The 16,264-nt window shown below is 38.7% G+C and overlaps 1 protein-coding gene and 1 long non-coding RNA gene across 2 annotated transcripts in view; one reads left to right on the top strand and one right to left on the bottom strand.

Moving 5' to 3' along the window:
• GALNTL6 (polypeptide N-acetylgalactosaminyltransferase like 6) overlaps nucleotides 1–16,264 on the top strand; it is a 1,233,993-nt gene that overhangs the window by 837,793 nt on the left and 379,936 nt on the right. The gene's annotated exons all lie outside the window — the stretch shown is intronic.
• The window catches only part of LOC109026434 (uncharacterized), a 99,722-nt gene that overhangs the window by 19,407 nt on the left and 64,051 nt on the right, over nucleotides 1–16,264 (bottom strand). Inside the window, exon 2 of the long non-coding RNA XR_002005467.3 lies at nucleotides 10,015–10,147. This is a non-coding gene — a long non-coding RNA (uncharacterized lncRNA). The remainder of the gene's footprint in view (nucleotides 1–10,014; nucleotides 10,148–16,264) is intronic.

Raw genomic sequence — 16,264 nt, forward strand, 5'->3', positions numbered from 1 at the left:
GTTTTCTCACTAGACCATGTGCTTTTTGAGGATCAACACTGTGCATTATTCATAATTGTATCTACAAAACTTGGCACCTTGTTTTCCACCACAGAGTAGACAGCATATATTTTAATGTGCATAACTGTCCTGGTATTATCTTAAATCTGTTGGACGTGTGTTTTGTGATAGCATAAATTTGTTTATGTGTTAACAAAACACACACATACTCTTTTCTCTCTCTCTCTCTCTCTCTCTCTCTCTCTCTCTCTCTCAAACATACAGAGAGAGAGAGAGAGAGAAAGAGAACAGTTCTCATCATCATTAAGCCATTTTCATTGGAAATATTTTCAGAATTAACCAAGGAAAATTAACCTTCAGATTAGTGGACTTCACTCCATGCAAATGGTAAAAGTGAAAATATAATTCAAATTTTTAAAAGTGGGAGCTCAGATTGCTTAATGTCTCCTTTATTCTGGTTTACATAGTAGCTCCGTGGCTGTACACTGTAAGTACAATTATGATTAATTTCCAAGCATAAGCACTTGTTCTCAACCGAACCATTATTTTCTTGCAGAAAACAAAGAAAAACTTCCTAGAGTTCTATTTCTTGTGTCAAAATCAACCTTAACTTTAGTTCACTAATCCTTTCCAAGGGCCCCAGCTGATCTATTTAATTTTTCTTTTAAATGCTATCTTACTAGAGTATTTTTTTCATACTTAGGTCAAAAATCATTGTAATAAAAAAAATTCTACAAATATTGGATTACATGATAAATTTCCCTTGGTGAATCTCTAGTGTCATCCATTTTGAACGTCAGAAATTCCTCGGGCAATCTGGAAATAAAATATTCTGGTCTGCAGGCTGAACTTCCCATAAATGCAAGCTGTCACTGCTGTCTCACTCTGCTGATCAGCCAACCATGTCAAGCAGTGCTGTCATTTACTTAAGAGAAACAAGCAAACCCTTCAATCATGTTGTTTCTGAAGGAAAGTAGAAAAGAAAAACCACAACATTTTCTTTTTCCTTCTTTGGCCTAGGATGGTGAAGCAAAATTAGTTTAGAATTATAGTAATAATAACAACATTTGCTATTTTACTGCTGCAAATACTTTGTAGTATTAACCATTTAATCCTCACGACGTTCTAGTAGATATCATAACTTTACCTATTTTACAGATGAAGAAAATGAGACATTGAGAGGTTACACAATTGGCCCAAGTAAAACAGGTAGTAAGGGGCAGAGCTTGAATTCAAGCAGTCTAAATTTAAGAGCACAGGTTCATAATGCTATGAGGATCAACACAATTCTATAATGGGTGTATTTTAGGTCATTGATTTTTATAATATTTAATTCCATTTAAAATTAGGAATTTGAAGAAAATGTCTTTATTTCTTTTAATACTACCAGAAATAAATTATTTCACATTAGCTTCAAAATCCTTTGCTCATTTTAACCATCCTGATAGGTTTCAGGTTTGTGATGGTTGTTGTTGTTGCGTGTGTGCCTTTAAGACAATCATTTTTAATGCCATATGTCCAACTTATACTTACTAATTTTTATCATTTGCACTCACAGCCATCAAATCTAAAGGCTTTTCCTCCTTTAAGCTAGCCTCGTTAGAATATAAGAGTGAGCACTTATTTAGGTCCTACTATTCACCAGACACTATTATAAGCCCTGTACCTGATCCTTAAGCCCCACGTCCATCATTTGATTAAGCATTTTTATTATCTTCATTTTATAGATGAGGCTTAGAATGGGTAAGTAACTTGTCCAAATATACACAGCTCATAAAGGGCAGAGTTGACACTACAAAACCTAGGTGTCTTCCGCCCTGAAAGCACGTCTTATTTCCTCCCTATAAAAAGACGTGACCTCAAGAGTAGTATCCCAAATATATATGTCAAATTTTCTACATTATAATTTTAGAGTTATATTTCCTTGGAAACAAATTTGATTCCCAAAACATATTTTGGCAATTCTGTTCTTGAAAATATTTTATTTTACAAAAAATAAGATAAGTTAAATGTATCATCATCCACATTTTTCTAGCATAGTGTAGAGAATTTGGTTCCAAATTTTATTAGTGAAATAATCGCAAGTACCTCCTTTCATTAAAGAAGAGAAAAAGAAGGATGAAGAATGAAAGGAAAGAACGAGTGTAACCATTGCTGATTTTACTGTGGATTTAATAAACATTAGTCAAAAACACATGTGATAAGCCACATATTATTAAAAATGCACCATATAATTAATGCTATTGCATTGTCATTTTGTTACCTAGCATCAACTGACTCACTGCCCAAAGTACACAGAGGCAAATACCATGGCACCAGCTTTCGAGAAAAGAAAAGCATTATTGAAAGTCACATGGCAAGGAGACAGGAGGAAATGCTCAAATCTGTCTCCCTGAACGAGGGTTGGGTCTGGGTGATGCCGAAGCTCAATCTGATTGGATCCTGGACACTGCCATGCAGTGTCTGCTTCTTAATTCAGCCCCTGCTCCTAAGTCTGAGCACTCAGGTTCCCCTTGTGGTAGCACACTTAGGTTCATCTGGGCATGCTTAGATTATGTGACCTTCAACCTTGGAATCCATGTCAACTGATAAACAACTCACAGTTTTATTACATAAAAGTTGAACCGGATTGTTCTGATGTGGCTACAGTTTACTACATGGAAACTGGGTAAACAATATGAACATAATGGTGCTGGTGAGACAAATGAGCTCTTTAGAAAACAGACAAGATTCCTGAGCACCCCTTTTCTAGACACAGCCTTCCAATCTCGTAAGCATCATTCTTTACCCATGTATGCGATGACAGGGTGTTCTGTTTCTCAAAGGAACACACATATTTTACTACTTTATTAAGCTGCTTAGTTCAGATGGGCCACTAAAGTGACCAATTAACTATTAATTTCCTTATATAAGAGATGGCCGAAGGTCAATCCTGAGAGCCTAAGCACTCCTTAAAGTTTCCCTTTAATTCTAACAAATAACTTGTCTGTGAGGCACACAGATATTTCGTCTTTTGAAAACTAGAGCAGACGTGCTTTGCACAGTCTACTGGGGAAAAAAAATGTGCTTGCTTAACATGAATTGCTTGTAGGAGCAGATATATCTATAATGCAATATTATTGAGTTAAATGAGAAGGACATTTTTTTTTCTTTCTGCTCTGTTATGAGCACAGGGTAGAGAATTTGGTTTAAGGTCTCCTTATTTGGCAAAATTGCAATAACCTCCTTTCATTAGTAAGAGAAAAAGGAAAAGGAGGAGGAGAAAGAGGAGGCAAGATTGTAACCATTGTTGATTTCACTCTGGACTTGTTAACCGTTAGTCAAAAATACATGCTGACAGGCCACTGAGCTCTGCTAGTACTAGTAATAGTCTTTCTCTTTTCTCTTCTTCAAGCTTCATGATACTTTCTTGAAATATGCACACAAAACTTACTGTCCGGATACCTAGCACCTCTGAGCCTGAGCTGTCTATGATTAGAGTCAGTAATTATGCTGTGAGATAATCCATCATGGTGGGTTTTGTTTGTGGCTCGCGATAATTAATGATGATTCCGCAGAACAGCAGTTACGCAACACAGAAGAAATTCATCTTCTAAAGGTCAGCGAAGAGTTGAAGCATGAAGTAAAATAAGCCCATAGCTGCTAGCTATTTTTTACCAATCAATCTTTGTGAGTTTGTTTTTTATTTTGAAAGGCATAGTGAAAATGTTCATACCTTAATAAGGCATTGTCTGAAAACTAAATTTTTTGTTTCCTTAGAATTAGATAGAATTTTTTTAAAGTTTCTTAGGAAAAGAACTGATTTTGCTTAGAAAATACACCATCAGGCCATTTGGTATATGAAGGGGAAGGGTGTGAACTCACACTAGCACCCAACTCTCACCTCACTCAAAGACATGTAACTCTACAAAAGTAGTCAGTAAAATTTGCGGGTGTGGACTAGGGTGTGAAAGGAGAGAGTGTGAGGGAAAAGTGCCTGATTAATTTCTATGGCAAGTGGGGTTAAGGGAAGATATGGCTATGTATAAACCCACTCTCTCACCAGTCAATGGTCGGCACACTCAGAAATATCTTTGTGGGGCCGGGTGCAGTGGCTCATGCCTGTAATCCCAGCACTCTGGGAGGCCGAGATGGGTGGATCACGAAGTCAGGAGCTCAAGACCATCCTGGCTAACATGGTGAAACCCCGTCTCTACTAAAAATACCAAAAAATTAGCCGGGTGTGGTGGTGGGCGCCTGTAGTCGCAGCTACTCAGGAGGCTGAGGCAGGAGAATGGCGTGAATCCGGGAGGCGGAGGTTGTAGTGAGCCGAGATCGCACCACTGCACTCCGGCCTGGGTGACAGAGAGAGACTCCGTCTCAAAAGAAAAAAAAAGAAAAAGAAAAAGAAAAAAAAGAAATATCTTTGTGGGTACAAAGAAATAGGGCCACATTTCAAATTTGGGCACAAAAAGGGGAAACGGGGACAGGGATGTCAAAGCCAGGAATGAAATGTCTTCCCAAGAATCCCCAATGATATTAGGAAGCACATCGAATTAGCCACCACTGCTTGTGGGTGTTGAATCAAAATGCATTGAAGTCTAAAAAGATGAGGTGGCCCCAGCTACACCTTGAGGTTATTTTGTTTTATGTATAAATGATTTAAAGTTCTGAAAATCATGTTGGTAATGACAGACACACTGATGGTGACAGTCATCTCAGCTATAAAAAGCATCAGAGTAAACATGGTTTCTAGCCCTGGTTGCATTAACTAAAGTAGACAGGTTGGTGACAAGTCATTTCAATTCTCTCTACTTCAGCTTCTTCACCTTAAAAAAAATCATGCTTAAAACTTGATGACACCATGAAATTTAATATTTAATGTAAGAATGCATGAAAAAGCATAAACTGCTTATTGAGTGCTACTTTGTGCCAGATCTTATTGTAAGCAGCATACACGTATTCGATCATTTAATCCTATCTCATCCACACAAGCATCCTATGAGGTACATACTATGATTTGTTTAATTTATAAATGAATGAATGAGTACTAAGGCATAAGTTTCACAGAGAGTGAAGGGTCAAGCTTTTGGGGCAGTATGATGCCTTCTTTTATTCAATAATCATAATAGCTTTAATTTTTTTCTTTTTTAAAATTTTTATGTATACTCTGTTGAACATATTTATAGGGCACATGTGATATTTTGATAGTCATACAGTGTGTAATGATCAAACCAAGGTAATTGGGATATCCACCACCTCAAATACTTTTATGTTTGGAACATTTCAAATCTTTTCTTCTAGTTATTTTGAAGTATACAGTAAATTATTGTTAACTGTAGTGGTCCTATGGTGCTACTGAACACTAGATCTTATTCCTTCTATTTAATTATATTTTTGTCCCTTCTTTAAGCAGCCCCTCTTTATTGCCCCGTCCCCTCACCCCTTCCCAGCCTCTGGTAACGACCATTTATTCTCTACCTCCATGAGAGTGATGGATCAAGCTTTTGGGGCACTGTGATGTCTTTTTGATGTGCCTAATTTGATAGGCCACAGTCTGCAGTTATTCAATCCAGCACTAATCTAAGATGTTGCTGTGAAGGTTTTCTATAGATGGGATTCGATTCTATAAGTGTTGACTTTAAGTAAGGTAATTATCCTAGATAACCTGGCTGGCCTGCTTCAGCTAGTTGAAAGGCCTTAGTAGCAGAGCTGAGGCTTGCCTGGAGAAGAAATTCTGCCTGAGGACAGCAGCTTCAACTCTTCCCCAGGAGTTCCAGCATGCCCTTCCTGAAGACCAACCCCCACAATTGTATAATCCAGTTTCTTACAACACATCTCTTACTATGTATCTTCTACTGGTTCTGCTTCTGTGATCTGTACCCTGACTGATACAGACAGGAGACCTATGTACTTCACCACTGGGCTATTCTGCCTTCCGTCACTTCAGCCTCAACCTTTCCTTCCTCCCCTTCAATGTATTTTAAAATGTTCAGAAATATGTTGCTTTTTAGAAAAGAGGAAAACAACCATGATTAATTGGCTCAGCCAAGATCACAAAGTTAGTGTAAATCTAAACAAAGTCAGGCTGTCATTTTGAAGAATTATAAAAACAACTATGATGGCCAGTATTCTACAGCACTGGCACAACTCTCTCACCCTTGGCATCATAGGAAGACCCACTAGAGCATACTCTAGATTTAATGCTGGACAATAGCCTCAATTAGATCACAGAACTGACGCCTAAGAAGATACAGGCATCTGTTTCATTTCCCTCAAGGGGCAAAAGGCATCAACTTTACTGCCCATACACGATCATTAGTATTTCCCTTCACAGCTGTCACCTGAGGAGCATATCTCAAGGAAGCGGAATGTCAACTGGAGGGAATACTCTGTCCTCACTGAGGAAGTTCAGATTGCCCTTGCCTTTATTTTCAAATGCTTTGCTCCAGCTGGCTGGCCTTTTTAGTACTGGCTAACAGTGAGTGAGTTAAAGCAGCTGCTTGTCATTCATGTATTAAAAACTAAGCATCTGTGTCTTTCAAAGTCATGTGAAGGAAACAGACAGGACCCAAAGTTCCTAGTCCATTAATGGCCCCACTTATCCATAAGCATACACTTTGCTCAAGTATATCGTCAGAACTCCTAATTATAATGCTATAAATTATAGCAGAGAATTAAAGGCAGCTATAGAGGAAGGAAGAAATATGAATATTACTAAAATGAGAAGGTAATTAAGTTACCCTCTTCCCTCTGAGCCAGCTCTGGTTGTTTAACATAAGTCCTAATAACAGTGTTAAATGAACTCAAAGCACAAATGAATATTAAACTGACCTACTGCAGAGGTTTTATACATGGCCTATTAAGGTCGTTTTCATTACCAGGGAGATTTGAATCATTCTTAAGAATGTGAAAGGTGAATGTGATGGTTAATTTTATGTCAACTGGATTGGGCCACAGTGCCCAGGTATTTGGTCAAACATTATCCTGGATGTTTCTGTGATGGGGTTTTTTAGATGAAATTAGCATTTAAATTACTGGCCTTTGACTAAAGCAGATTACCCTCCATAATGTGGGTGGGCCTCATACAATCAGTTGAAGGCCTCAGTAAAACAAAACTGACCTCCAACCCCTCACCTCTCCACCCCCTACCCCACAAGAAGAAGGAATTCTGCCAGCAGAGAGCCTTTGGACTCAAACTGCAACTCACCCCTGGGTCTCCAGCCTGCTGGTCAACTCCGTCAGATTTTGGACTCACCAAGCCTTTATCATTGCATGAGCCAATTCATTAAAATAAAGCTGTCTTATATATATGCACATACATACTGTTTGTTCTGTTTCTCTGGAGAACACTGGCTAACACGGTGAGTAAACTGACTACACTGGAAATAACAAGATGAACTTCAGGAATGCAGAAGATAAGAACCCAGTTACATTAATGGAATAGTTACTGCTTAATTTTAATTGTAATATTCTTTGCTAGCATTGTGAGACTTTAGTAACCAAACCCAAAAGAAGCAATTGTTATAGTATATGCTAATATATATTCAACAAATAATGGAGTGCTCATGGCCAAAAATGTCTCTTCCAAAGAGCACATGCCAATTTCAGGGCCACTAAATGCCAAGCTCCAGTAATGTTCCAGGACTCTGGGCACATATCCAGAAGTAGGCAACTAGTCCTAGAAATCCAGGAAATCAACAACTCGTGAGTCTAGCTAATATTTATTGAACACCCTTATCACAGGGAGGCAACAATGGTGAATGGGTGAATGACAGCAAAACAGTCCCTGATGTCATGGAGCTCAGAATTTGAGGGGAAAGTGGATCATGCAAATGTATAAATGGAGACGGGTGCTAATAAGAAGGATGCCTGTACTTAAGAGAAACCTGTAGACAGGCTACACAGAGCATGGTCTACAAGCCAGCAGCATTAGCATCACTTGGGAGCTACTTAGAACACAGGATCTCAGGCCCCTTTCTAGACCTGCACTTTAATAAGATCCCCAGATAATTGGTGTTCACATTAAATTTGAGAAGCAGCTGGTTTAAGGGATAAAGAAAACTGCTTTACTGTGGATAGTATATTTCAGTTGAGATCTGAAAAGAAGAGGGATCATTTCTATACCCTCTGCATGTTTACTGCTGGGCTTCACAGTGACTATGATCATTTCTATAAGGCAGTCATTATTGCTAATTGCCAAATATTTCCAATTCTCTTCCCAGACATCTTGAAGGACTGCCCTTCCCTAACCCCATGAAGCTGGATCTGACCTAGTGACTAGTTCTGGCTAGGTGAATATTATCAGAATGGACCTGTGTCACTTCTGGTGGGATTTTTTAAGAATCATTGTAGTTTGTCTGCTTTCTCCTTTCTGCCATGATAATCGGCAGTGTATAGTTAGTAACAGCTCAATCAACGGGAAACCTGGAGCAGAAACGTCAATTCACCTACAATTAACATGGGCCTTGAAAGAGCAGTAAACTGCATCATACTAAGCCTCTGAGATAGGGTGGTGATTTGCTCCTGCCTAATTGGTATACTCTATCATCAATGGATTCATTCAATTGGTACCCAGTGAGTGCTTATGAGGTGTCCAGCTAATCCAGGCTCTGGGGATTCTGTGATGAAATTAGCCAGAAAAGACCCTGCTGAATCTTCTCTTTTTCTAGAGAAAGCTGGGCAAATAAGCAACTAAAAAAATAATTTCAGATGGTGGTAAAAAGTAAGAAGAAAATGAAACAGACTGGAGAGATTAGACAGGAGATGATAAGGCTCTTTCAAAGGAGGTGGTCAGGTCAGGAACAGCCTCCCTTCTCCAAGGAGCTGATATGTGACCTGGTACCTGGATAAGGAGAAATCTCAGCCATTTGAACATCTGGAGAAAGAGCCTGCTGGGCAGGGGAGAAGAAGTACAATGGCCCTGAGACAAGAAAAAGCTTGGCATGAGAAAGTAATGGAAGCACAATCCTTGTGAAGCCCAGCAGTAAACATGTGGAGGGTGGAGAATGGTTTAAGATGGGGCTGGAGAGGCAGCTGGAAATCTGATCCCAGAGATTTCAGGTCTGTTCAGAGGTTTGTGTTCTATTCTAGGTGCAATGGGAATATGTGATCTGAACTATAATAGTATCACTCTGGGTACTATATTCAGCATAAGCTTGTAACAAGAAGAGAGCGAGCACAGTAGGAGAACTAAAAGAAGGCTAATCTAATGGGGGTTACTTAAAAGGGCAGAGAAATGCAATCGGACTACCAGCCTAGAAGGATAGATAACTGGAAATACTAATATTAAGTGTATAGCATTAATGACTAACGTCACCCTTCTGTTCACCAGATACTTGATTTCCTCTCCTTTCCCCATGTACTGTATATTCAACCCCTCCCTAAGCGGGACAACCCCAAGGTCCTACTAGTCGGAGGATCAGCTCTGAGTTCAAGATCTCCTGGTGACATATCCTAGTCCCTGTATCAGAGAATAATGTGGTGGTTTCTGTATCAGGTTTGGATGTGATTTCACTTCATCCAGAAATCTATGAACTAAAAAGGTGACTTGGCTAGGCATAGTGGCTCACGCCTATAATCCCAGCACTTTGGGAGGCTGAGGCGGGTGGCTCACTTAGGGTCAGGAGTTCAGGACCAGCCTGGCCAACAGGGCAAAACCCCATCTCTACTAAAAATATAAAATATTAGCCAGGCATAATGGCACACGCCTGTAGTCCCAGCTACTCGGGAGGCTGAGGCATGAGAATCGCTTGAACCTGGGAGGCAGAGGCTGCAGTGAGCCGAGATCATGTCACTGCACTCCAGCCTGGGTGACAAAGTGAGACTCTGTCTCAAAAAAAAAAAAAAGAAAGAAAGATGACTTACATGCCCAACTGCCACCTGAACACACATCCACACCCAATATGCAACTGCAGAATAAATACATAATAATTCTAAAGAGATTCACATTCAGAAAAGGGAAGAATATCGGCTACATGGCAGACATTTGATAGCAATTCTGGAATCTAGGCAGTGATTGTGAAGGTTTACTACCTTAGGCACAGAGAATGTTCCCATATTAAATTGCAGTTCTTACGTCTTGGAAGGGTTCTCTTGTCCAGTTTTCCAAAATTCTTGACTCCATCCTCTAAGATGTTCTTCCTTTGAGTTTCTTCTTTCCTTCAATCTGGAATGTATATTAAAGGATCATGCACTTCAACATCTACTCATTCATAATTCTTTATTTTAAAATTTCAAACAGCCTCTGTCCCTTTAAGTTTCAGCTTGTGATTCATTTGACAGTACAGTTCTCTGAAGACCTTACTTAATTTCTTCAATACCTACATTTTTTTTCCAAACATATTTCTATTTGCTACTTTTGCTTTATCACACCCAAATCTCTTGTCTCTTTTCCTCTGGACATAACTAAGGTATGTTGGACTATCCAGTTTAGGTGAGAGAGCCATTTTGTCCAATTAAAAAGATTTAGGCACCACACCTTTACTAGGTCATGGATCTGAGTCAAAGATTTTAACAATAGGTGTGACAGTCATACCTAGAATTCATACTTGCTGCAAGAGTAATTCTCAAAGACCTTCTCAGCTTCATCTTTTAAAAGGGTAAGATTCCTTACTGCAAATCCTCCAAACTAGACTCTCTTTCTTCCTATGTACAAATTGGCCAGTTCTTTTGTAAGCTTGTTATTGTCTTATTAGCACCCTGACAAATGCAGTCAACAATAACCAAAATCAACCTCAAATGCACTTTAAAAACTAAGCACTTCCCTAGAACAGGGTTTGGCAATCCTGTAGTCCAAATCCAGACAACAACCTGATTGTGTAAAAGGGGAACTAAAGATTGTACAAACAAACAATGAAGAATGTGCAACAGAGACTCATACAGTTTGAAAAGCCTAAAATCCTTACTGTCTTTCTCTTTACAGAAAATGTTTGCCAAGTACTTACCTAGAAGTACAAATATATACCTCCCAGGTTAAACTACCACCAACTAAGCTCTCATCCCAGAATAACATGAACTAACCTCCTTCTTACTTCCAAACTTCCCTTGCCACCTACTAATCATTAAGCCAAAGCCACACATTTTAGGTTGTTTTAAGGCAACACCTCCATTTCTTGGTACCAACAGCTGTATCCATCAGATTAGGCTAGGGCATGCTGCAGGCCTCTGCTTATCAATCTCTCCAGAACCACACTGATGGATATTTCATGCCATTGCAAGCTTCCATGAGCATCATAACAAGGAAAAAATGAACTTAGCAAATTGTGCACTACCTCAAATCTTCTGCCTGAAAATGACATATTTTATTTGCCAAATTAAGGCACACAGCCATGGTTAACTTCAAGGTATAGTGGTTTACTTAAAGGTAGCCATGGTTTACTTAAAGGTAGCCATGGTTTACTTTCCCCTGGAAGAGGAAGCAAAAAAGAATTGATGATGGTTGCTAATAGCTACCACACCTGCAGTCCCATTCCACAAAAATAGCCTCCATTAGGGGATGGTAAAAATATTTTCACTTTGTTTCATGCATATGCATAAATATTATCTTCCCCTAACATTACCTTTCACATAATAATCATTATATGCATTCATACTTATAGTAAAGGGCAGGGACTATGACTATTTTGCCTATCATAAGATATAGCACAAGGAATGGAATGAACTGAACTATTTATTATATTAATGAATAAATAAACTAATGTCATTATTTCTATGTTATTTAATAGTTTCTATGTTCATTCTACTAATGATTTTTGTTATTTTTTTTACAAACATTTGAACCTTTTATTCCTCATCACCATAAAGAATGAAAATTAAATAGTGCCTGTACCCTTTCACCTCCTAGACTATGCTAAGTATTTAAACAGAAAACTTTTTTACCTCTGTCCCCTTCTTACATATTCTGCTTTTCTTTATTTTCATTTTGATGACCTGGAATTTTTTATCTAGATTTTTACTAACTTTATTTCACATTATGATTCTTCAATTTTTAGAAGTCATTCTTAATATTTTTTAAATTTGCATGTACAAAATTAACCATAATTAGATTTAACTATAAGTTCTATGCCCTTATTGTCTATCAATGTTTCCTCCAATTTTCTTGAGCTCTTTATTTTGATACATTCATTGTTTGACTATAATACTTCAAAAAAAATTTTTTCAGAACTAGTACATGGTGAATGGTGTTTCTGAATCTTTGCGTGTCCAAATATAACTTTTCTTTGCATTCACATGAATGGTGGTTTGTTTGGATCTTGAAATGGAGCATGAAAGTTATCAGAATCAAAATGGAGTCAATTGTGTTAAAAACTGGGGAAGATAAATAGAGCTAGGAAAGGCCATGAAGGGAAGCTTCTCATGCACAAATGACTGAGAACAAAAACTATCACAAAAGATTGCAAAACCCAAAATCTCACACAAAGACTGCACAGCCTTACATACACACACACAGAAAATTCTGTGAGGACGTCTGCCCAGCAACTGCTTGTTCAACCTTGGACTAATTCCACCCTTGTTATTGACCCTCGTAGCCAAGGATTATTATCTCAAAACAATGATGTAATTCTCATTTTTCTTTAAAAAACTTTTGTCTTCCTTTCCACCCTGAATGAGAACCTAGTTTACTATGGCACACATATTCCCATTGCAATGCCTATTTCCAAATAAATATCATTTCCATTTAAAGCATCTCCCTCTCTGTTTGTTATTTAGGATGATGGGAGTCACAGTCCACTTGCACTCCAAAGTTTGAGAAGCACTAGTCTACGCTGTATTTGCAGCTCTTGTGGACTCCAGCAAGAATTGTGTAACTATTGCCTTCTAGTGAAAGCCACTGTATGCCAGGAGGCAGATTCTGAGGAGGGTGAATCATCGTGGATATAGCAGAGAAAAGCAGGCAACTGGTGGACATTCTAGTGCCACCTCACTTCATTTCCAAAGCTATTCCCACCAAGTTTAGCCTACGAGAATGATAAGTCCACTTGCTACGTGTGTGGAGTTCAGGCTGTGTCCTCAAATCCTTTACTCACTCCTTTCTAGGCTTTCCCTATCATGCCCACATCTTCCTTCCTCTGTCACTTCATGTGGGGTAGTGGAGCGACTCCTAGCGGAATCTGTGTTCCACTAGCATTACAGCTACTCACTGAAACTATTGCACTCTCCTCCCTTCTACTGGCTCCGTCACCTGTGTTAGGAGCTCCCTGCACCAAGTCTTCCACTTTATTGAGTAAATAGTTAGAGCCAAAGGGAACACTGTGATAAAGCCTGTGTCAGCTGCCATGTTGATTTTCTACTGCTACTGTCATAATCACAAAGTTAGCAGTTAAAGCAACACCCATTTTGTAGGCCAGTTCTCTGCTCTGGGTTTCACAAGGTGATGGACAGGCTGTGTTCTTTTCCAGAGCTTCTGGGGATGAATTCACTTCCAGGCTCATTCAGGTTGTTGGCAGAATTGAATTCCATGAGATTATAGGACTCAGGTCTGGTGTCCCTGCCAGCAATCAGCCCAGGGTTGGTTGTTCTCAGGTTTTAGAGGCTGCCCACATTCTTTTTGGGGTGGCATCTTCGTCCTGCTTCAAAGCCAGCAAAGACCCTTCACAGTAGTTCCTCGATTCACGTTAGATTAAATCAGCAGGGAGCAGGAATTTTGTGGGACATCTTTTGAATTCTGCCTTGTGCAGCTGCACTATGCAAATGACTAGGAAAAACTGCAAGTTCTTATTTTGAAGTAATTTTCCAAGTGCCTGCAGTACATCCTTACTCTCACTCCTGCTTATCACTGGGAGGATTTTATATGGAAAGCACTGCCCTAACTTTTTAGGAACTCCCTGTTTTGCCTGTGATGAACCACTCAGCATTTTCCCCCGCATTAAATTACAATGACTTCATTTGAAACAGAAATGCCTCAAATTTTGGGATCTACTTATGATAGCCTTCCCTCTTGACCAGGACTCAAAGACTATTTTGCCCTAATGTGTCTTTGGTCAATAAAATGGAATTTGGAGAGTTTGAGAAGGTACATTTGTAAGTTCAATCACTGTCTAGAAAGCATGAAAAAAGTTATTAGAAAAAAATGTGTTGCTCTTGAGTATTATTGCCATTGATGAGTTCCACAGTGCTAGTAGACTATATTAGGAATTTGAATGAAACAGAATTGAATGAATTCTATTTTTAAAAAAATGAATTGTACATGACAGCTCACAAGTATCCAAGAGCTAAATTTGAAATGTCAAAGGTTATGTAAATCTTATATGTTTAGCTAACCCTCTAATGAGAAAGACTCCCAACACTGAAGTCTCAAATCGTTTTTGAGAACACTGAGGAGAGAAGCCAAATAATTTGAGAGTGCCATAACCGGGAGTCCTAGAAAGAGGAAGATCAAACAGCCAATGTGAATTTAGGCCATGAGAGGTTTAATTTAAAAGCTGAGAGCAAAATCACAGTCCTTTCATAATTATTATAAGGAGATGTTGGGTACCCTCACTCTGGCAGAGCTGTGGTGCCTAATGAAAAGAGAGCATTTCTCTCCTGCTTGGCTTATTTTATCCCTAATCAGCAGCGGTACTTCAAATTAGCTTCACAATCTATTGGCCTCTCTCAGCCATAAAAGCCTCTTTTCTCTTTTGATATTAGCATAGCTCCCCATTGAAAGTAACAGAAAAAGAGCTCCTACTTGAAGGTTATATCCTTCCTTGTGGATGGTCCACTTCAAAGGGTTCATCACATGGTCCAAAGAGAAGTAAAAATAAGATGAGGGGAGTGCAGCAGCTGTGTTTCTAAGACAAGAGGTTCTGAGCTGAAGAACACCACATCGATTAAGGTCAGGGCAGCTGGGAAGGTTGCAGTTCAGCCAAAAGAGGGCTGAAGTACTGAACTTGAAAACTCTAGAACCTGGGAAATGTAAGCATTAAACTCAGAGACATTTTATGGGAAAAAAACAGTTTTATTTTATAGATTCAGTTCTGTAATATAGATATTGGAACATTAAAATGATCTGAGGTATTGACTTCAAAATCCATCATTTGGGGTGTTGGATTATCTGTTATTTACTTAACTCCACTAGCACCCAGCTATGGATAAATTGTGTGTAATAGTTGTGTTTTATGAGATCAAGATTTTAAAATGGTGACCACTGATTTGTGTCCTCTATATCATTTAACTTCTGTTGTCTCATAAATGTGGCTGAGGGCAATGAGCTTATTTAAGGCTAACCTGCATATTAATACTTTTATCCACTGAGATAGTACTCTCCCCCACTTAACTAAGACATTTGAGAATTGCCAAAAATAATCTACCTCAAAATATATTCACATATGCATCCTCTAAGTCAAGGAACAGAGGGCTCACTAGAATGGATTGGCCCTCCAATGACCCCAACAGTAGATGTTGATGCTTAGGAAGGATAGATATAATAGGTGAAGAAAACATTTGCCAGTTGAAACTTTTGTTTGATTTTGCCACTTTGTCAGTCATTGCTTTTTGTTATGGCCAAGTTAAGTTGTTACGGAATTAGAGAATTTTGGAATTTTTTTCTAAGTGTTCTTTTAATAAATGTCTACTCAAGCCATCTGCCCATTTTTATTTTTATTTTTTTGTTTTTTAACTTTTATTTTAAGTTCATGGGTACATTGCAGGTTTATTAGATAGGTAAACTTGTGCCATGGGGGGTTGGTATACAGATTATTTCGTCACCCAGGTATGAAGCCTAGAACCTATTAGTTATTTTTCCTGCTCCTTTTCCTCCTCCCACACTGTACCCTCCAATAAGCCCCAGTGTTCGTTGTTCTCCTCTATGTGACCATGCGTTCTCATCATTTAGCTCCCTCTAATAAATGAGAGCATGTGGTATTTGGTTTTCTGTTTCTGTATTAGTTTTCTTCTAAGGATAATGGTCTCCAGCTCTATCCATGTCCCTCTAAAAAACATGTTCTTCTTTTGTATTGCTGCGTAGCATTCCATGGTGTATATATACTACATTTTCTTTATGCAGTTTATCATTGATGGGCATTTAGGTGGATTCCATGCCTTTTCTACTGTGAATAGTGCTGAAATGAACATATGCGTTCATGTATCTTTGTAATAGACCATTTATATTCCAGTAATGGGATTTCTGGGTCAAATGCCATTTCTCATATTGGGTCTTTAAGGAATTGCCACACTGTCTTCTACAATAATTGAACTATTTAGACTGCCACCAACAGTATATAAGCATTTGCTTTTCTCTGCAGCCTCACCAGCATCTCTTTTTTTTTTACTTTTTAATAGTAGCCTTTCTGTTTGGTGTGAG

Source organism: Gorilla gorilla, chromosome 3 (genome assembly GCF_029281585.2).
Source record: "Gorilla gorilla gorilla isolate KB3781 chromosome 3, NHGRI_mGorGor1-v2.1_pri, whole genome shotgun sequence".
NCBI classification, from domain to species: domain Eukaryota; kingdom Metazoa; phylum Chordata; class Mammalia; order Primates; family Hominidae; genus Gorilla; species Gorilla gorilla.